Here is a 22,361-nt window from a genome sequence, read left to right as displayed (position 1 = left end):
ACGGGGTGGGGGAAGGTGGCAAAACGGTTCCCCCTGCGCACAAGACCTCCCTTGGCCCCGGGGGCGTCTGCCTCAGCGTTCTCTCCTCCAGGAAGTTTCTGGAATGTCTGCAGCCACTTGATTCCCCCTTCTCCGGGTGTCTTGCCATCTTCCAGGCCTGTCACTTTCAGTGCATGTCCTGTTGTGTCATAAGCCCAACTTTTCTCTCATTTGAGTTTCTTGATTCAAAGTCCATAGATTATCAGATTATTTCCTCGTCTCCTGCGTGGTGCCCAATCCTGGACCCTGTTCCCCGTAGGAGGCCGGGGGAGATTTCTTGGAGAGTCCAGGGCCTGAAAACAAACGCCCCGCGTGGAAATCACGCCGCTGTCCTCACCACGAGGGGCAGCTGTATAAAGGGCTTCCTACCGCCGCGGGATCCCCAAGGGCAGGGATGTTTTGGTCTCATCATTACCAGCATTGTGTCCCCCACGCAGGCCTGACACCGTAGGGGCTCAGCTTCTATTTTCAGAAGGATATGAATGTGGTTTTCTTTGCCCTTTGGCTGCCGACTGAAGAGTGGAGAGCAAACCCCACCTCCATTTCATCAGCTGGGAAGGCCTTTTGGTGAAAAGCCCTCTTCCATTCCACCCCATTCCAATGACAGTCTTCCCTGGCCCGGACTCTTGTTTTCTTTTAATATTGTATTTTACTGTAGTAGAAAACGCAAAACATAAAATTTACCATTGTAACCACTTTACAGTGGAAACTTCAAGGGCATTTACGAAATTCTCGATGTTGTGCAACCATCCCCCCCTCTGGTTCCAGACTTTGGGCCCTGAGTGTTCTTCCTGCTTCCACACTGTATACTCTGCTCTGCGCATCTCCCGGGAGCTGCCTAAAATCCTCACGGAATGAGGCGAGATTTCCATTAAGAAAATACCTGAATCGAAAGGATGAAGTTTGGGCTCTTTTAAACTCGTCTCTCCTGAGAACGCACAGCAGATGAAGGTGAGCTGGGGGTTTCTGCGTTAGCATTGGTCTAGGCATCCAGCTCTTTCTGAGTTTTGGCAGCCAAAGACCTCTTTCCATGACACCACCGGCTCCCAGCTCCTGGGCTCCGGGACCCCTCACTGGCGGCCCACACCCGGGAGCTGCCCAGGCTGTGGATTCTGTTTCCCTGGGTTACACACAAAAGTTTTGTCCCCCTTGGCTCTGTAGATGGCTCTGTGTAACACAAACTGACCAACGCCAGAAGCGACGGCTAGAGCCGGCATCCCGGGGAGGTCGGAGGGCTGCTCCCGCCCCGCGCCCCCTGCCCGCCTGTCGTGGCCGCACCCTCGGAGGAGGAGACCAGCGGAGGCCCAACAGCAAACTCCCAAAGGGCAGCAGCCCTTCTCCCTGCCCTCTACCCCCAGGGCACTGCCTTTCTTAGCTTTTGTTCCCTGTCGGGACATCTTTGCCAAACCCTGAGTGGAAACATCTGAGCAGCTCTGGCTGCATCTCAAGGCTGGGATTCGAACACGGCTCAGAGCTGCCAGCTGGTCAGTGCATCTCGGGCTGTGGATCTCTGCAGCTTGGCAGTGAGAAGTCTTGGACGAGAGGCTCCAACTCTGCCTTCTCCTGCAGCATGTCTGAACACAGGCGGGCTCCCTGGAGGAAGAAGGAGAGACGGAGGAGAGGGCACAGCTGAGGCCTTGGAGATGGAGAAAGCTCCTGACTGACCCCCTCACCATTACCTGCGACTCGGTCATCCCAGCTGCACGCCGTCCAGTCAGAAGTGTCCGCAAGGCTGCGGAAAGCGCGAGGCAGAGCTGCAGACCCCAGGCCACCACCCTCAGACCTAGGCCAGCCTCCTTCTGCTGAAGGTCCGACGGGCCGGAAGGCAGCGAGGGCGCTCCGTGACCCCCCGGCACAGGGCGGCACCAGCAGCCCTGAAGGCTGTGTGGGGTCTCCAGCAGAGCCAAGACGGGGCAGCCACATACACCTCAGCGGCACCCAGGCCCCGGCCTGCAGCAAGGAAGAGGAAGGAGCCGGGTCCTGGATGTTCCTGGCACAGCAGGGGGAACCTGGCGAGTGTCCGCTGAAGCAATCTGCCAGCTTCAGAAAGGCCCGTGATGTGATGCCAGGTCGGACAGGAAGTGATCTTCTCAAAAACGTTCACTTTCACCTCATCCAGCCTTTGAGGCTGAAACACAGGGGACAGGGGAAGCAAGGAAAACGACGCCCGAGGACATCCAGACTACGACAGTGCACGAGGCGACCGGCTTGCTCTCCAAAACGTCCATGAGTCAGTGTCCTGGGAAAACGTGAAGGGGGCGGGGGGTGTTCTCCCGTGAAATAGATCAGAGGCGGAGCCAAGAGGGAGATGCGAATTACATTCTAGGTCCCAAAACCCAGAAAGCCAGAAGGTGCCTCTCTGCACAACTGAAGAAATGAAAGATAGAGTGAGGAGACTGCAAAGTTCTCCAGGGCCAGGACGGTATCACGCTGATGATGGAGCGCGACCTTCCTTTTAGCGGAGGCCAAAAAAGCCAGAGGGTTTGGAGGTGAAGCCTGGGGTGTCTGCAACTTTCTTTCGAATGAGAAGAGAAAAAGTGGAAGGGGAGGAGGGGCAGAAGCCTCCCGCGGCTATCCATCCATCAGGGTCCGGACAGAAGCACGGGCAGCCTGGGGAGCTGAGCGCATTATGTAGAGGGACTGGTTACAGATGTCTGGCCAGGGAGGGGGAGACTGGGGAGGAGGGCCCGGTGGGAGCTGTTACCCCATCAGCAGGGAGAAGCGTGCTTGAAAGGCCCTGCATGCACACACCCACCTCCCGCCCGCGAGGAGGGAGCCGGGAGAAGACTGTCAGGGTGTCGCTGAGGCCAGGCGGTGGCCGCGTGGGCCAGCGTGGGCCTGCTGGCGTTTTCTTCCTTTCTGTTTGAAATGTGGAACATTTGAAAACTCTCATAATAATAAAAAATGGGGGGTGGGGAGGAGAAGACGGAGAGGCAGAGAGAAGAGGGCGGATGCCCACCCTGGCCTGAAAGGGGTGGAGGAAAGCCAGTCTGCAGCTCCTCCCACCTCCCACCTCGGGGTCCCCGTGGGCCTCGGGCCGGGCAAGGGGGGTGCAGGCGGTCAGCTCGGGGGCGACGCAGCCCCTCTCCCCGGGAGGCAGAGCGGGCATCTGCCTGGATACCCAAAGATAAACGGGCAAAACGTGAATAACGGGGGTTTCTGGGGGAATAACAACATTTGGGCCAAAACCAAACTCCGTAGACATGCTCACACGTACTTAACGGGTTAGCACTGTTCTTCTTGGGAATTGCATGGGTGTGGAGAGTTTTGGCGCTTGACCCAAGAAGCAGCTCCTGTCAGGCCCTGCAGCGGAGCTCAGGAAACTCGACGAACCCTCAGACCTGCTGAGACGCACCCTCAGACCTGCTGAGACGCGTCCCCAGAGATCAGGGCCAGCCCTGCGGCCGTCACACAAACACTAGGAGGACAGGCCAACCCAGGCCCCAGAGCCACCGCCCGGCCCTCCCGCTGGGCCCAGGCCCTGGACACCCCTAGCCCACGCAGGCCCACACTGCCCAGCCCACAGCGGGGGCCACGGTTCAGGTTTGTGTCTTGGTTACTGAGCACCAGGAGCGGTGACCTCATTGGCACAGAGAGAGGACAGAGCCCCCTCCCCCGCAAGGTCCCGGGGAGAGGCGGGGCCGAGGCACAAGCCAGCGAAGGCGCCAGGAGGGACCCCCTGCATGTAGGGAGGGGGCGGAGGGCACCCACGTCACCCACCCCTGCACCCCTGATGGGACCCACAGACAAAACAGGCTGAGTGCATCGCCCAGGGTCAGACAGACGTGGGTGGGAACCCAGCGCCCTCTTCCTGGCTGTGTGCCCTGGATAGGTCACCCAGCATCTCTGAGCCTGTTTGCTGCTCTGTGTAAAGGGCTTGCTGAGAGCACCCACGACAGAGGCCCATGGAGAGCAGCACCTGGGAAGCCGTTTAAAGCATCTCCTTTGCACCACGAGTTGATTGACTTGGCGTGTAAATGTCCTGGGGCTGCTGTAACAAGTGACCGCAAACGGGGGGCTGCAAACAACAGACGTTCATCTCTCCCAGTTGTGATGGCTCGACGGCTGTAACAACCTCTGTTTACTGAAGTGGCAACATTCTTCATTCACAGGATCATGTGTGAGAGTAGCTGTATCATCTCTGCATTTCAGTTCTGGATCATAAAGGAACCGGTAAAAATATTTGTTAGAAAAGGGCCTCTGGGTCTGATGGGGTGAGAACCATATGTGACAGTAACAGCCCAGGGCTGGAGCTCCGGGAGGACCGGAGGGGGTGTGGGAAGCAGGACTTGAGCAGGAATCTGAGAAATGGGTCCAAGAGAGGATCTACGTGCAGGTGCCGGCCTGGAACCGCAAGAGCCCGGCCTGAGGGTTTGTGGAAACAACTGGCCTGCCGTGGGTTTGCACCCACAGGGCCCAGGACAGGAAGGGGCAACACCAGCTCAGGCGCACCCGCCCCTCCAAGGGCGCTCTCGCACTTGCTGAGGCTGAGAAGTTGTGCTTCTCACCCGGCAGCAAGAGCAGGATTCAGGCTGAAGCCCGGGTCTTGGGGCTGGTGGGGGGAGATGCTGACAGTGAACCTGGGCTGACATTTCCCTAAATGGAGAAGGCAAGAAACACAGGGGGACATTTTAGCCTTCCAGGGGGGAAAGAAGACAGAATTCTTTCTCTTTTAATAGTTCAAGCACCAAAAAGACACTTTGAACAAAGCCGGGCGAGTCAGAGGGCAGGAGGCCGGCTCACAGGCCAGGGCGGGGGCAGCGCTCACGGCCCGCGGGAGTCTGGGTCAGAAGCCCGGCAGCAGAAACCAGGGGGTGATGGACCCAGCTCCGTGTCCCCCGAGTGCCCTGGGGACGCACAGAGAGGCAGTTAGCGGCTCAGAGCCTTTCAGTCCGTCCAAGGGAAAATCATTTTTTTGGAATGGGTGGGCGAGGAGCTCTATATACAAAGATGTTCTCAGCCGTATCATTTAGGATAATGAAGAGTTCAAAGTATGGAAGAGAGGTGGGGCGTGGTTAGTCTGGGAAATGTCTCTCCGGGTCAACAGCCCACAGACATTTAAATGGCCTGCAGGCTGGCTTAGGGGATAAGATTAACTGAAGAACGAGATTAGAGAGGCCCAGCAGGACGCCCACACTGTGACACACAGAGAGAAGGCCTCCTGGAAGGGGTAGCACAAATGCAAATGGCAGCCTCTTTTAGGGAATAAAAACATAGAGCAGGCAGAGGCCAGGTGGGCGTGGGATGTGGCGGGGACGCTGCGTACCTGGCTACAGGGTCTCCAAACCTGAGGAGCCGGCAGGAAAGTCAGCCCAAACGTGGCATCCAGAGGACAGCACCCCGCCAGAGGCGTCCTCGGCTACCGTCACGCCGTGTTAACGCGCTCTCCCAGGAAGCCCCTGGAGGGTGCATGCAGGTGTCACGGAGAGGCCGCTTACCCTGAAGCAGGAGCGTCTGTTAACGTGTTGTCAACCAGGGGTGGGTAGCAGGTGAGAGGGGGGCAGGATTCCCCAGGGGGAGGCTCTGGGCAGGCCCAGCAGGCCCGGGAGATGGGCTCCGTCTACCCTCCTGCCCCAGCATCACATCCCCCGCGAGCCGGGCCACGTCAACAACCCCCAGCCACCTCTCCCAGACCTGGTGCCCATCCAGAGACACTGTGACCTGCGGGGGCTCGGCCATCCCTCCATGTCCTCCCCCGGCTCTTCAAATGTGGGCCCCGGGACATCGGTCATCTCACCCAACCCTCCCAACAAGCCACTAGGAAGGTGTCACCAGCACCACCCCCCCCCCCCACTTTGTAAGGAGAGGAGATTGCAACTCAGAGACTGCTTGTTCCCAAGGCCACACAGTGCAGACGGAAAAGGGCTCAGGACCCCGCTGTCCAGGACTCCTTACCCTGAGCCAGTAACAGCACGTGGGCAGAGCCAAGAGCATGGCTTTGGGGTCAGCAGGACGTGAGTTTCAGTCTCCACTCTGCACAAGGCCTCTGGGCCTCAGCTTCCTCATCTGTAAAGTGGGGACACGGACACCTGGAGGGTTACAGGTGACGACCTGCTTTCCTGGGCTGGCACGGGGTGGGGCGGCTGCTGTCAGCTCATAACCCCAGGGTCAGGGCCAGAGCTGGAGATCTCAGGCCACTCGACATCTCGGGACTCTCGCCCCATCCGTGCAGGACTCCGTGTGGCCCAGCCTGAGGCCCTTGGCAGCCCATACCCTTGGCCCAGCAGCCCCAGTGGCCCTGCCCTGCAGTCACGGGCAGCAGAAGGGGGATAAGCCCTCAAGGAGGGCTGGGCCCGGGCGTCAGCTCACAGAGCCCGGCCAGGCTGGCCTGCCGCTGGCCCTTTAGAGACATGAGGGCGGTGAGGGGCTGTGGGAGCGGGAGCGCAGCAGCCTAGCCCCTCATCCCAGCAGGAGGGAGCCCCACCCCTGCCCATCGGCTCAGGCCAGGGTTCCCGGACCAGGCCTCGGTCCCCACTGGGGCCTGGACGGCCACAGCCCTCTTCATCAGCTGGGGTTCCCAGTCGAGCTGTCACGGTGGCCGGCCGCCAGCACCCGCCAGGCCGAGAGCTCCGATGACATCACTCTGGCCCAGGCGGCGGCAAAGTAAAAACAGATGACGCCTCGTCCGGGCTTGGACCCGCCCCAGGAGGCACCTCGCGAGCGGCCCTCCACCGGGTGGGCCCAAGGTGACCGGAGGCACCAGGACAGCTGCCCTGTCACGGTCCTCGCCCCCCTGAGTGCTCACCGCTCCCCTCTGGGCTGGGCCTCCAGGGAGGGTCGGCACCGCCTGTGCCTTGTTCACGGGCGTCTCCCAACCTCCGACGTGGCGCCAAGCACATGGTTGGCGTTCAGGAAATGCCAGTGGGATGCATGAAGGGCCACCAGCTGTCCCGGAGCCGTGGCTGGGGTTCCGAGGCTCCCCTCCCTCCGCCCCGGCAGGGTCACCGCCATTCCTCCTCCGTGGTGCTTTGCAGTCTCCCCCAGCTCCCAGCTGTCACCAAAGACCATAGATTAGATGATTGCGTTCACGTGGAATGTCCAGAAGGAGCGAATCCGTAAAGGCAGAGAGCAGATGAGTGGGTGGAGGCGCGGGGTAGGGGTCACGGCTAAAAAGCGTGGGGTGCTCTTCCAGGTGATGAAAGCGCCCTAAAATTGAGAGCAGTGACGGCTGCGCACATCTTTGACCACACTCACGCCATGGACCCCTTAAGTGGGAGAACCATGCGGCGTGTGAATTACGTCTCATAAAGCTGTTTAAACGACTGAGGGAGCCAGTTCCTGATAAGCCAGGGGCCTGGGGCTGCTGACCTGGGACCTCAGCTCTGAGGACCACCCACGTAGAAGGATCCAGCAGGCAGAGGGTGGAGGGTGTCTGTCTGATCCCCGCCCCAGGTTTTAAATGGGGCCTTCCCTGTTATGGGTGGAGGTGATGGAGACTGAGGCTTCCTCCTAGTATCATTATTATAGTTGTTCCCGCAGAGCTTAATGGGGTCTCATTTAGTCCTTAGGAGAACCTCCGACCGATGGTATAATGGGCCCCGTGTGACGGGGGAGCCGAGAGCAGGGGGGCCACAGACATCGGGGGTCTGGTCTGGCCCGAGACCCAACACCAGCATGTGATCTCTGCACAGGACACAGCTGCAGGTTGCTCACTCTTCTCTGAGGCTGTCAGAGTGTAACTTTCAGAAAACTGAAAGCAAGGCTGTCACACAAATATAAAATGAACATGGATCAACAATTCATTAGCTCATTAATACAGGAACCAAAAAGAGGCTGCAACAGTTTGAGGATCAGGGCAGGTGAGTTAAAGGTGACACAGGTCAGGGTCCCACCGGCAAGAGAACTGTAACCCTTGGGGGTCACCTTACGCCAGATGCAAATCTGCAAGTTAACATAACTTCACAAAGTCCAAACTCTTAATTAATAGTAAACAGCAAAGTCCACAGGCACATTCTCTAGATAAGGAAATTCCTTGTGTGGCCTTAAATACTGCCCCAGGATGACTTAGAAAGGATAGCTTTTTTTTTTTCTTATTTTCAAGCTTTAAATAATTTTCCTTGACATTAAAGAAGGTACAAATAAATGGAAAGATATTCCATGCTCATAAATTGGAAGAATTCATGTTGTTAAAATGTCCACACTACCCAAAGCAATCTGCAGATTCAGTACAATTCCAATGGCATTTTGCATAGAAATAGAACCAACAGGGACTTCCCTGGCCGTCCAGTGGTTAAGACTCTGCGCTTCCACTACGGGCAGTGCAAGTCTGATCCCTGGTCAGGGATCTAAGATCCCACATGCCGTGCGGCACAGCCTAAAAAGCAGTAAATAAAAAATAAAATGAAATGGTGCATTTTTAAAAATAAATAAATAAAATAAAACAACAGTCATTAAAAACAAAAAAGACAAAAAACACCAGGAAAGTTCCCTGGTGACCTAGTAGTTAGGATTCCAGGCTTTCACTAATGTGGCCTGGGCTCAATCCCTGGTCAGGGAACATCCCACAAGCCATGTGGCGCAGCCAAAAAAAAAAGAAAAAGAACCAACAATCCTAGTTTGTATGAAACCAAATAACCAAAGCAATCTTGAGAAAGAAGAACAAAGCTGGAGGCATCACAATTCCTGCTTTCAAATTATGTTACAAAACTATAGTAATCAAAACAGTATGGTACAGGCATAAAAACAAACACATAAACCAAGGGAACAGAATAGAGAGCCCCAAAATGAACCCACATATATATGGTCTATTCACTTACAACAAAGGAGCCAAAACTATACAATAGAGAAGAGATAGTCCTTTCAATACAGACAGACCTCACTTTACTGCACCTTGCAGATACTGTGTTTTTTACAAATTAAAGGTTTGTGTTGAACAAGTCTATCGGTACCATTTTTCCAACAGGTTTGCTCATTTTGTGTCTCTGTGTCACATTTGGGGAATTTTCCCAATATTTCAAACTTTTTCATTAATGTTATATCTATTATGGTGATCTGTGACCTTCGAGGTTACTATCGTAATTGGGGAGCCATGAACGGCACCCATATAAGACGGTGAACTGAATTGATCAATGTGTGTGTTCCGGCTGGCCCACCGACTGGCTGTTCCCCGTCTCTCTCTCTCCCTCCTAGGGCCTTCCTTTGCCCTGAGACACAACAGTATTGAAATTAGGCCAATTAATAACCCTACCATGACCTCCAAGAGTTCAAGTGAAAGGAAGAGTTGCACGGCTCTCACTTTAAATCAAAAGCTAGAGATGACGAAGCTTGGTGAGAAGGGCATGTCAAGAGCTGAGACAGGCCTAAAGCTGGGCCTCTTGTACCAAACAGTTTGCCAAGGTGTGAAGGCAAAGGAAAGTCCTTGCAGGAAATTAAAAGCGCTGCTCCGGTGAAGACACGAATGATAGGAAAGCAAAACAGCCTTATTGCTGGTATGGAGAAAGTTCGAGCGGCCTGGATAGAAGATCAGAGCAGCCCAATGTTCCTTAAGCCAAAGCCTCATCCAGAGCAAGGTCCTAACGCTCTTCAATTCTGTGAAGGCTGAGAGAGGCGAGGAAGCTGCAGAAGAAAAGTCTGAAGCGGACAGACGTCGGCTGAAGAGGTTTAAGGAGAGAAGCCGTCTCGTAACGTCCAAGTGCCAGGGGAAGCAGCAAGTGCTGATGGAGAAGCTGCAGCCAGTTATCCAGAAGATCCAGCTGAGATCATTCATGAAGGCGCTACACTACGCAACAGATATTCAGTGTAGACAAAACAGCCTCTCCAGGCAGAAGACACCATCCAGGACTTTCATAGCCAGAGAGGAGAAGTCAAAGCCTGGCTTCAAAGGACAGGCTGACTCTCTCGTTAGGGGCTAATGCAGCTGGCGACTTTCAGTTGAAGTCAGTGCTCAGTTACCATTCCCAGAATCCCAGGGCCCATGAGAATAATGCTAAATCTACTCTGCCTGTGCTCTATACATGGAACAACAAAGCCTGGATGACAGCACATCCGTTAACTACATGGTTCACTGAATATTTCAAGCCCACTGTTGAGACCTGCTGCTCAGAACAAAAGATTCCTTTAAAAATAGTACTGCTCATGGTTAATGAACCTGGTCACCCCAGAGCTCTGATGGAGACGAGGTACAATGAGATCAGTGTTGTTTCCTTGCTGATAACACAGCATCCGTTCTGCAGCCCCTGGGTCAAGGAGGAATTTCAACTCTCAAGTCTTATTATTTAAGAAATACATTTTGTAAGGTGACAGCTGCCATAGACAGTGATTCCTTTGATGCAGCTGGGACAAGTAAATTGAAAGCTTTCTAGAAAGTGTTCACCATTCTAGATACCATTAGGAACATTCTTGATTCATGGGAAGAGATCAAAATATCAACATTAGCAGAAGTTTGGAAGAAGTTGATTCAGGACAACAAGTTGGCAAAGATTTTGGATTTGACACTAAAAGCAAAGGCAACAAAAAGTAACAATAAACAAGGAGAACTACGTCAAACTAAAATCTTCTGCAAAGCAAAGGAAAACATCAACAAAATGAAAAGGCAAAACCTACAGAATAGGAGAAAATATTTGCAAATCATATAGTTGATAAAGGACTAATAGCTAAGTTATATTAAGAACGAAGCTCTGGGCTTCCCTGGTGGCGCAGCGGTTGAGAGTCCGCCTGCTGATGCAGGGGACACAGGTTCGTGCCCCGGTCTGGGAAGATCCCACATGCCGCGGAGCGGCTGTGCCCGTGAGCCATGGCCGCTGAGCCTGCGCGTTCGGAGCCTGTGCTCCGCAACGGGAGAGGCCACAACAGTGAGAGACCCGCGTACCACAAAAAAAAAAAAAAAAAAAAAAAGAATGCATGCTACGAAGTAACAAAAGTTGATAATAATTTGATTTCAAAATTGGCAGAGTAACTGAATAGACAATTTTCCAAAGAAGACATATACAAATGATCAATGGGTACATGAAAAGATACTCAACATCGCTAATCATCAGAGAAATGCAAATCAAAACCATAATGAGATATCATCTCACACCTGTTAGAGTGACTATTACCAAAGAGATAAGAGATAACAAACGTTGGCAAGGACTTTGAGAAAAGGGAACCCCTCGTTGGTAGCCATGTAAATTGGTGCAGCCACTATGGAACTTAGCACGGCGGTTCCTCAAAAAATTAAAAATAGAACTACAATATGATCCAGCAACTCCACTTCTGGGTATTTATCCAAAGGAAATAAAATCTCTATCTTCAAAAGACATCTGCACCCCCAGGTTTGCTGCAGCATTATTTACAATAGCCAAGACGTGGAAACAACCTAAGTTGTTTCCATGGATGGTTGGACGGATGGATGAGAAGATGCGGGGATGTGGGAGGTTTCCTTCACTTACACTTCTGGTAAAAGGACAGATTAGGTTAATCAGGCCAATCTCTCACTGAGGAACAAAAGTGCTTTAAAAAGTTTTTTAAAGCAATGAGGTAACAAGATAGTAAGGAATAAGGAAGCCACAGTCTAAGGGGGGCAGGCCCACAGACGTGAGTGCAGCTGAACATGTTCTTAATTGAGAACTTGTGGAAAAACCAAAGGGACCTTGGGTTTCAATAGCCTCAAGACACAGAGACCCCAGCCCAGGCCCGCACGCCCTGGGCAGCCCCCAGGAGGCACAACTCGTAAAGCCTAGAGCATGAAGGGCCCCACTCTCAGGACACAAGTGAACCAGAAACAGACGCACTAAAGGCCCCCCCCAGGGACCACAGGGGAGCCACCTCAGGACAGAGCATGGGGCTGGAGTCACCTGAATTTACCTCAAAGTGACCCTGGCTCTGTGGTGGCCCAGGACCCAGAAGGACCAAATGTGGACTTTCCCCACTTAGCCTCGACCTCAAAGGAATTCCACAAATTATCTACTCACGACAGCAAGCAGGTCTCAGTACAAGCGCAGAAGGGCGCGTAACCCAAAGAGTGAGCAACAGGAGAGGAAACACACCCACAGAGCTCAGACACTGGAAAAATCAGATAGATTATAAAACAACTACGTCTCTATCAAGCCTAAAGAAATCAGAGCCAGATGGAAAAATCTACAGGAAACTATTCAAAAGGAACCAATAGGGTAAAAACAAGGAGAAACCTGGGAATGAAAAATACATTCATTAAAATTATTTATTGGATTTTGATTTTCATAGTATACCCAATTCAACTGAAGGAACAGTACTGAACCAAAGAACAGAGCAGAGATGTTATAGAGGTTGCAGCACAGAGAGGCAAGAAGATGGAAAAGGTGTCAGGTTTGGTGACATGGAGAAAAGAATGACTTGGTCTAACCACGCTCCAGAAGGTGAGAAAAAACAGAAGCTCAGAGTAATACTTGAAAAGGGGACGTCTGAGAATTTTATAGAACTGGTGGAACTCACACACACAAAATATCCCCCAGAAAAGCCCGATGAACCCCAAGTAGGATTAACAAAAGGGAATCTACACCTAGACTCATCTTAGCAAAACTACAGTTGACCCTTGAACCACACAGGTTTGAACTGAGCAGATCCACTTCAACATAGATTTTTTTTAACAAGTATATTGGAAAAATTTTTGGAGATTCGAGACAATATGAAAAAACTCGCAGACAAACCACATAGCTAGAAATATCGAAAAAAATCAGAAAAAGATGCACGTCATGAATGCATAAAATCTATGTAGATACGGTTCTATCCTGACATAGGCATAAGGTGAATGATATTTAATATAAAATTAATAATGTGTTCATTTTCTTACTGTTTCATAAGTTTGCTTCCAAATAATTACACCTTACTGTATGCCCCTCTCTCTCTCTCTCTCCTAATTGAAGATACTACGGAAACAGTACCAGCCTATCATCAGAGGTGTTTTTTCTAATGTAACAATGTTTCCAATACTGTATTATGAATATGACAGTAATACTGTATGCCATAAACGTTTTATAACGATTCATTTGTTAGTGTTAGGTTAGGCTACTGTGAGGCAATTGTACTGATGACACCAGGTGACCATAAAGCAATCGTACTGCCGTGTCTTTGTTATGAATGCATGAATCGTTACACCTGTATATAAATGATTTTTTTCACGTTATCTTTTCATTTTTGATGTCCACTGCTAGTAATACATGTTAACACGTACTGTGTTTTGTATCATATAAGACAATATTGATATAGGTACCGGCAGACGATTCATCCTGTAAACAGATAATGTAAACTTATAGTATGGATAAACACTCTAAATGTATTTTCTTTTCCTTACAAGTTTCTTAATAACATTTTCTTTTCTCTAGCTTACTTTATTTTAAAAATACCATGTACAATACATATAACATACAAAATATGTATAATCAACTGTTTATGATATCAGTAAGACTTCCGGTCAACCGTAAGCTATTAATAGTCAAGCTCCGGGGGGAGTCAAAAGTTATATGCAAATTTTTGACAGCATGGTGGGAGCCAGGGTTCGGAGTCGCTAAGCCCCGTGGTGTTCAAAGGTCAAATGTATTTGAAAAAGAGCCAGAGAAGGAGACAGATTACTTTCTAAAGAGTAACATTAACAGCTGACTTGTCCAATACAGGAATGAAAACCAGAAGCCCGTGAAAGGCCATCTTCAATGAGCTGAAAGAAAATACCCAGCGAAAATGCTTTCCAAAAATGAGGGCAAAATAAAGACATTTTCAGGATGATAACAAAACAGAGAGAGTTCACCAGCGACGGACTATCTCTGCAGGAAATCCTAAAGGGAGAATTCCAGGCATATCCTTACGTGATTCCAGATGGAAGGAATGTTTGTAAGAACAGAAGGCGTGCATAGAAAGTTGGGTGAAAAAAAGTGGGTAAGTCTAAATGAGCCCTGCATGTATGCAAATAATGAAGTCTCTCGTGTTACGACCATCCAGCCAGGTAGTGCTAACATACCTGTCAATCAGGGGCCCGTAACCAGGAAGCCGAGGAGGTCTGTGCTTCCTGCGTTCTCTGATTAGCTCTGCCTCTTCATAAGAAAGTAGATTGAATAGTGCCCCTCGCAAATTCGTGTCCACCCAGAACCTCAGGATGTGACTCCTTGGGAAATAGGGTCTGTGCAGATGTAATTAGTTAAGGATGGAGAAAAGATCCTCTTGGGTTAGGGTGGGCCTAAGCCCAAGGACCGGTGTCCTTATGAGAAGAGGAGAGACACAGACACGGAGGAGAAGGCCGTGGGGTGATGCAGGCAGTGGCTCCGAGCCTGGAGTCTCCAGGGGCTTCGCAGGGAGGGAGAGAGGGACCGAGAGGATTGGGGCGGGGGGGTCTGGTCTGCAGGGAGGGCCTCCGGAGCGGGAGCTCGGGTGTGGAAAGGGGTGTCCAGAATCCAGCAGCCAGGGTGGGTGTCCGCTGCTCGCTGTGAGGTGTAGTGTTCCTGCAGCCCTGGACGACTGGAGCCTCTGAACACCCTCGTCTGGCCCAAATGTCACATGGCCCATCAGTTCTCATCAGGTGGAAATACCTGCCAGGGGGTGGGAGCAGAAGATTCCAGAGGCTGCCTCCTGCTAGTGGGAGAAACAGCCTAATGTGCGTGTCTGGAGGGGGCACTGAACCCCAGTTCAGTGTGGCTGGACCACAGCTCTCAGAACAGACAGCAGTGATTTATTCCCAGGAAACTCTGGGTTCCAAGCCTGGTGACCTCGGGCCCTTGGGCCTGTTACTTGATTTCTGGGTGCCTCGGTTTCCCCATCCCAGGCCATCGTATCAGGAGAGACAGCCAACGTTGTCCAGCTACCCAGACCCGACCAGGGGGACCAGCTGTGCTGTGTGCCCAGGACCCTCCCGGCTCCAGCACACAAGGGCTCAGGCCCCCGGAAAGTCCTCAGTGCCAGACAGTGCAGGCTGGACCCGAGGGGAGCCGTACCCACCCGGCAGCCTGCGGCCTGCAACAGCCTTTCCCAGGGAGGTCAGCACGCGGGACCCGCCCACACCCCTACCCCCGCTCAGTTTGCAATAACAGAGGGACGTCTGCGCCGCCCTGCGAACAGCTGGGCCCCGTTCCGCTCAGCTCTGAGCTCCCATGACTCACCCCGCCGGGCCTCCCACAGACCAGGCCGGCCGGCGAGGGCTGCAGACGCCACGTCCCCATCTCCCGCCTTCCACGAGGCAGCACTGAGCCTCCTGAGGGGCACCCCGCCCCAAGACGGTCTCCCCAGCTCAGGCCCTGCCCTCTGCAGCAGCCGCAGGAGTCTGGGTGAGCTCCGGGGTCTGAAAGCAAGCAAGAGCCAGGCTGGGTCCAGGCCCCGTGGCCACACCCGCTGGCCACCCTCCTGGTCCATCCTCGCAGGGGTCCAGCCCACCGGTCCCACGCCTAGGAGCACAGTGCTCCCCGGGCACCCCCATCTGAGACAGTGCAAGGTGGCCCTCAGGCCTGGGCCGGCCTGTCCCTGCATCCCCCTCCCGTCTAGAGGCCCCTCCACGGAACCCTCTGCGCTGAAGCCCGCAAGCTCATCTGACCAGAAGCTAGAGCAAGTCGCACAGCTGGCCCGGAGCAGCCAGCCCTCCGCTCCCCGCAACCTACGGCTGAGGCCCTGCCTTCCCCCCAGGGTCTGGGTGCAGAGGGAAAGAGATGTCTGGAGGCCACTGGGTCCTGGCTGCCGGGACACGCTGAGGAGCCGTTCTGACCTGAAGGGGCCTGTGCCCCCGGGGCCACGGTCCAGAGCTGGTGCCTGAGGGGCAGTGCTCCCCAGACGGCGCCCAGGGGGGCGTGGCCGATGCCATCTCTCTCGCTCAGCCCAGCTAGGGTGACGCTGGGTTCATCCCCACCGCGGGACCTCCCAGACTCCATCGAGAGGATATTCCTCAAATAAAAATACGACGGTCGACAGCGAAAGAGCTAGTGAGGGCCTCAAGGAAGTCAGATTGATTCCCATGAACTTGAATGATTTGCCAGAAATCTCATGAACAAGAATTTTTTTTGAGACCACATTAAGATAAACACCAATTTTAGAGTTCCACATGACTGAGCTGAGTGCCTGGCACCGTACCAGGCATTATAAGTACAGACACAGCCGCGGAGGGGTGTCAGCCGTAACCAAAGTTACCCAGGCTGGCAACGCGCTTCCACCTGCAAGTTGGTTGTATTGTAATGGAGGCTCTGTAAAATAGTTCGATCCCAACACTATGTCCCAAAATAAAATGCTTTCTAAAAGTAGGAAAATACATCTGAGTACATTAAAGTGAAATAAAACGTGTGTCTGTATTTATCATCCTTGGTCCGTTACCCATCTCGGCCGCGTGGACCTTTAATGCTCATTGCTGGTGTTCATTCCAATTTGGTCTTATTTTTTGTTTTTCATGAAATTGCTGGCAGATCATTCAAATTTATGGGAATTAATCTGAATTCCTTGAGGCCTTTGCTAGCCCTTCCTCTGTAAACCATAGTACTTCTATTTGAGAAAATATATTCTTGATAAATGCTGAGATACCTGATAAGCTCAAAGCAATTTCTGCTGAACGGAGGGTATTCGCAATCTAGGTTTATTTGTTTGGAGTCTTGGTTTGTTGTTTTTGTTTTACTTAAACGTGTACATATTTCAACCCCAATATTCTTTCAGGTGCATCTCTATTCAGAGAGCCTTTCTTCGGCAAGTCTATTTATCAGGCAACATTCAGATGGGTGGTCTCTACATGTGATTCCCTTGAACGGCTCTCTCAATTTTGTTCCATTTAGCTTCAGGAAGTAAATGTATCCAATTAAACCTAAAAGCACCCTCAAAACATTCTTCCCACAAGTACGATTTTCCGAAGCACAATTATACGACTTGAAATTGGATCTTAGGCACTGTCTGAGCCCTCCAGTTAAATTTGTCTGTTTCCTCCTTTGCTTTCAGAGGGATAAGCATCAGTGGCCTCAACTCTGCAGACTTTGTTTTCAATCATTACAATTCTTAAAAGATTCAAAAGCTCACGTGCTTTGACTCTTTGTCAAAACGTTTGATGGAAGCTCTCAGAGCGAATTTCAATCCAATGCAAAAGACTCCTTTTCCAAAACGTTCGATACCATCCCAGGTAATTCCTCGACGGCCCAAACATTTCTGAACTCAGATGGCAGGCAGCAAACAGAGAACGTACAAGCTGCTACGCTGAAGGGTTTTTTCTTTAATGACACATCACCTTTGAAACAAATTTTGTAGTTCAGTTTAATTTTTATTTTTATTTTTTGGCCGCACCACGCGGCATGCGGTACCTTAGTTCCCCGACCAGGGATCGAACCCGTGCCCCCTGCAGTGGAAGCGCAGAGTCTTAACCACTGGACCGCCAGGGAAGTCCATTTTGATGACTCCACCTTCTATATCTATTGGCCACCCATCAAGCTAGCTTAAATGCAGTTAGGAATTTCATACAAACCACAAGCAGTTCCCAATAATAATGGATTTCTTAATTTAGTCAAAATATTGTATTTTTTATCACAGTGCTGTGATCCTTCCAAATTCATCTCGTAAACCCCTTCAAGATGAACAAAATTTCAATGTTGAAGGGTTTGTTTTGTTACTGAATTTGCACCAGGATTGACAGGACATCAGCTATTTCACATTTGTTCGAATGAACTTCCAATTGCTTTACCTATATTCCATCCACTGGATTAAAAAAAAAAAAAGCAAAACATTTTTGGAATTAATTTAACTGATTTCTTGCTTGAAACAACTGATGTCGCTAATCTGAACAGGAGTCACTCAATGGCTCGCCAAGTTCTTCTGAGGATGCGCGTACAACAAGACTTGGAATAAAAAAGCAAGCAAAATCCATTTCAAAGAACAGACGTTCCCTCTGAAAAAAATGACGGGCTTTGGAGTCACGTGCCCCTGACCTGCGGCGGCACCTGTGCCATTGCCCCAGGCTTCGGGGGACCGCCCACTGGTGACCAGCTGGTACCACACCCACAGCCGTGCCCTCTGGCTCCCGCCCACTCAGCATTGTCACCACTGCCCCACGTTGGAGATCAAGGTCCACACCGAGTTCATACAAGTTAAATGTTCCACTTTCTCGAGGAAAAGGAATCAAACTTCAATCGTTTTTTTAAATGCGATTTTCATGTTTCTGCTGGTTGCCACTGAATGGGTTTATTGCAAAATTTTAAAAGCATTACCAAGAGCAATAAAAAAAAAATAGCTGTGGATTTGCACCATTCAATAAATGACAAAACCACAGGGGGGGGTTCAGCCTATTCTGCCTCTACTCCATGGCCACTCGGCCTTCCTTCTGCACACGCCATTCATGGTTTCCTAACAGGTAATTTCCACCCCTCCCCACCCACTGGCCGCCTAGTGACTCACGCCCATCAAGACCACAGCACCCACCATGCTCCAGCCCCCCTCACTTGGGGGTGGCCCTGAAAGACAGAGCGTCAAGCAGGAAGCTTGTCATCAACTTTGTGTGGCAGCAGAAACGGCAGAAGATTAGCATACACCATGCGTCTGGGGCAGGGGTAAGTGGCTTGAAAGGAGCAGGATTGGAAGGTCAGGGACCCGGAGGTCTTGGCGAGAGGTAGGTGGGCTCCCCTGCAGGTGATGGTCTCTGGGGGGCACTGGTGTGAGCACAGCCACGAAGGCGGGATGCTCGCCTGGAGAGGGTCAGCCAGCCTCTCTCTCATCACCCAGGGCTTGAACAATGAGTGCGGGAACAGAGCTGCGTGCCGCTGAGGCTGGGGACTCTGCAGCGGCCCACCGACCTCAGGCCCCTCTCACCGGGGCTGCTCTAGCTTCTGCCCCTGCTGAGTGTGCAGCTGTCAGCAGCAACACCACCGCTGAGCCCCGCACAGGGCGTCGGCCATTCCTCCGCGCAGCCAGCCAGCATCCCTGTGTCAAGGCGAGTATATCAGAACCATCAGCCTTTCTGCCCTGGAGGCAATTTGCCTTCCTGCATTGGTCAGTGCTCCAGGCGTGGGTTCTCTTTCCCTGTCCACACAGCCTCTGCCAACAGCATTCACCACGACCTCACAGGGCATCTCACTCAACAACACAGGGTCCAGCAGGATGTGCCTCAGGCCAGCAGATCCCCGTCATGGTGAAGGTAGAGTGACAATGGGACCATGACCCTGGGACCCACGGGTCCTGTCTCATACCTTGTCACCCAGAGCCTCCAGACTGCTAGAATATAAAAGGCTCCTGAAAGGCTTAGCTACTGCCTCGGCTTGACAAGGACCACTGTGGAGCTAGGACACTGTCCTTCAAGATACAGTGTCTAATAGCCAAAAGCTAGAAACAGCCCAAGTGCCCGGCAACAGGAGAATGGATAAACAAACGCAGTCTGCCGCGCAGCGGAGTGTCATCCAGTCACAAAAGGGGAAGTAGTACTGGTCCATGCTGCAACGGGGATGGACCGTGAAAACATCACTCGGTGAAAGAAACCAGGCGCGGAAGACCCACGCATCGTTCGATCCCATGCATATAAAACATTCAGAATAAGCAGGTCTGTGGAGACAGAGAGCCGATCAGCAGTTGCCAGGAGACGGGAGGAAGAGGACGGCAGCGATGGTTTCATGGCTGTGGGGTGTTCTTGTGGGGCGATAAAAATGTTGGAGAGCTAGATAGAGGTGATGGTCACCCAACATTGTGAACGCACTCAATGCCGCTGAATTGCTCACTTTAAAGTGGATAATTACATGTTAGTGAATTTCATTTTGATAGAAGTATATGAAGTGAAAGAGAAAAGAGAAACTTTCAGTATATATTTTGAACCGTTGTCCTTCAAGGTACAATATGCATTTTGAACCTATGGCCACCGTACAGTGACTGCTCTGACCCCAGTAGTTAGAAGACACGTGTCCCCGAGCCAAGGTGTGGAGGGCGGAGTGAGCCTTCTCGCTACGGCTTCCCGTGCCCACCGGGGGGAACCTGCGCTTCCCGACCCCACAGCTTCACACTCTGTAGGATGAGAGGTCCCAGTCCCCAGGGATGAAGCCCTTCCTTCAGGGTAGTTTACAAGGGTCCCTGTGACCCTGACGTGACAATTGCCGTCTGGCTCTGGGTTCCTCCCGGCAGCTGAGCGTGAAGCAAAGACAGGAGTCTCTCCGACCTACCTCTCCGCCCCCTCTCTGTGTGACGGGGGCAGGGAGGCATCGTCCTGGGCCCCCTGGGGCTGCCGCCCTGGGGATGACAGTCATGGGCAATCACGGCAGCCCCCCCGGGGCTGGAAGGCTGCGGTTATTTCACAGCAAGCAGCCCAGGCCAGGAGAAGTGCGGGTGCAGGGTGTGGGTGCAGGGCGGGGCGTCTCGCTGATGCCGCGGAGGGCACTGCAGTGACAGTGCTGCAGCTCGTCCCACCAGCTCTCCTGAAGGGAGGTGTTTTCTGGGGTGGGCGTGGGGGGGTGCTAAGAGCCACCACACTGAAGCGTCAAAGACAGGACAGGATGGGCTTACAGAGAGCCTCAAGCGATCTGAACAGTGCAAAGGACGGGCCATCCCCACCGGGCGGATGCCCCGCCCACATGCCCGCAACCTGCCCCAAGGCCGCCGGCACACAGCCCCCTCCCACAGCGACCCCCGCTCGCCATGCTTCTCTGACGTGGGGTTGCTCTGTCCACGAATGCAGGGGATCGAAAGCCCAGAATGACCCTCGAAGAATAAGGGATGAGAAGGGCCAAGAAGCACCCCAGCACCGTCACCACCCTCATCGGGACGACTCAGAGGCCCGCTCAGTCAGGCACACTCCCGTCGGTGGCCCCGCCCCGGAGTGACTCCTAGCGTCACCGCCAATGTAAATTATTTGCATCCGAATCTTCGCCTGGGGGTCTGACTTGGTGGGAAGCCAGTCTACAACAAACTAAGGCCCTGAGGCCCTCCTGGGCAGGAAGAGGTCAGCTGTGTCTGAAAAGGAGAAGGAAAAGTACAAAGTCATTCCCCAGAATCGACCACACGACGAAGGGACGGAGACACTGCCGAATTTGCCACCTGCGCCAGGAAAGGAGGCTTCAAGGTGGACTCACCCAGGCAGACCCAGAGCCCAGCACTCCTCCACTCCAGGTCCACCCCACGTCCACCCTGCCCAGCCTGGCCGAGTGTCCAGCGCCCTCTCGCGCCCAGAGGACAGTGGGACCCTGGTACCTGGTGGTACATCCCCTTCACGTCCTTGACAGCCTGTCCTCACCCTGCAGTCAGCGGGGCTTAGCCAGATGCCGCCTGATGACATCCCCACCGCACACTCTACTCCCATGAAAATCTTCCCATTGCTCCAGGGCTGCAGTGCCTCTGGGACACAGGACCACTGGGACGGGGCACAAAATATTGAAATACTGCCTCATCGGTCAGTAAATGGTGACGTTCCATGCTCCCCTGTCCTTCCCAAACGCCGGGATCTCTCCGAGACTACAGGGTCCATTCCAGGACCTTGCTCCAGCCCGGCTGGCCATCCATTCTCACCAACCTGTCCCACTGCCTCCCCACTGTCGCCTGTGCCTTTGCTCCAGCGTCACCTCCTTAGAGCCCTGGACCGGCCCCACTCCCTCCAGCCACGGAGCACAGGCTGTCCCTCCCCCTCACTAGTTCCTACTCATCCGTCAAAAGCCGCTTCCTCAAAAGCCGCTTCCTCCAGGAAGCCCCCACCCCTCCCCGGCCCCCGAGACAGCTCTGGTCCCGTTGCTTCTTCCGTGGTTCCGGCACCTGCCTTTTCAGCACCTCCCGCCCAGGTAATTACACTCAGCTCCCGGCTACTTGGCTAAATCTCTCCTCTCCTCTACAGGGCTAGCTTCTCCGGAGCAGGAACAGGCTGGGGGTACTTTTGGTTTTCCTTTCTTTCTCATCATTGTATTCCCGGCACTGGGCAAGGTACCAGCCCAGAGCAGGAACTCAGCAAGTCTCTGAATGAAGGCATGAATGAAATGCCATCCGATCTGGGCCCCAGCCCCCCGCCAGCCCCCCCAGCTGGTGACGGCAAGCAGTACACGTGGGAAGCTCGGCCGCTCTGTGACTGGACTCTCAGGAATGCTTCGGCAGCACAAAGAATTCTGCTCCAAACCCCAGCTGGACTTCTTATCTTCAAGGATTGCACAAAATCCTGGAACTCACTTTAATCTTAACTGCCCATTTAGAGACACAGCAAACCAGTAACGCTCGAGGGCAGGGGCGGGCGGGGAGCGAATTCACTGATCCTTAATCTCTAGCAGATGCTGGGCGGGGCTGAGCTGGCTCTTCTGAAACATAGGGACTGTTTCTTCATGCCGGTGTTGAAGTCCTTCAGAGGCAGATCTGGGCCCGCTGGCTGCACAGGCCCCAGCTGGAGGGCTAGACACAGCCCTTCTGGTGGGCTGACGAGGCCTGACAGGGCCGCCATGACCAGTCTTTGAGAGAATCCATGTCCCACCTTCTCCAAA

The 22,361-nt window shown here is 52.8% G+C and overlaps 1 long non-coding RNA gene across 2 annotated transcripts; it reads left to right on the top strand.

Annotated features, from left to right (window-relative positions):
- The first annotated feature begins 588 nt into the window (after window positions 1-588).
- Window positions 589-17,657, top strand: LOC137227283 (uncharacterized). 2 transcript variants are annotated; one of them, XR_010944766.1, is made up of 3 exons: window positions 589-990; window positions 13,608-13,866; window positions 16,885-17,657. It is a non-coding gene; the product is annotated as an uncharacterized lncRNA (long non-coding RNA). The 2 variants fall into 2 exon arrangements; XR_010944765.1 differs by having other exon boundaries at window positions 16,609-17,657.
- The last annotated feature ends 4,704 nt before the right edge of the window (window positions 17,658-22,361 follow it).

This window comes from Pseudorca crassidens, chromosome 7 (genome assembly GCF_039906515.1).
Source record: "Pseudorca crassidens isolate mPseCra1 chromosome 7, mPseCra1.hap1, whole genome shotgun sequence".
Lineage (NCBI taxonomy): Eukaryota > Metazoa > Chordata > Mammalia > Artiodactyla > Delphinidae > Pseudorca > Pseudorca crassidens.
Note: the sequence above shows the minus strand (reverse complement) of the source record. Positions and strands in the feature narration are given on the sequence as shown.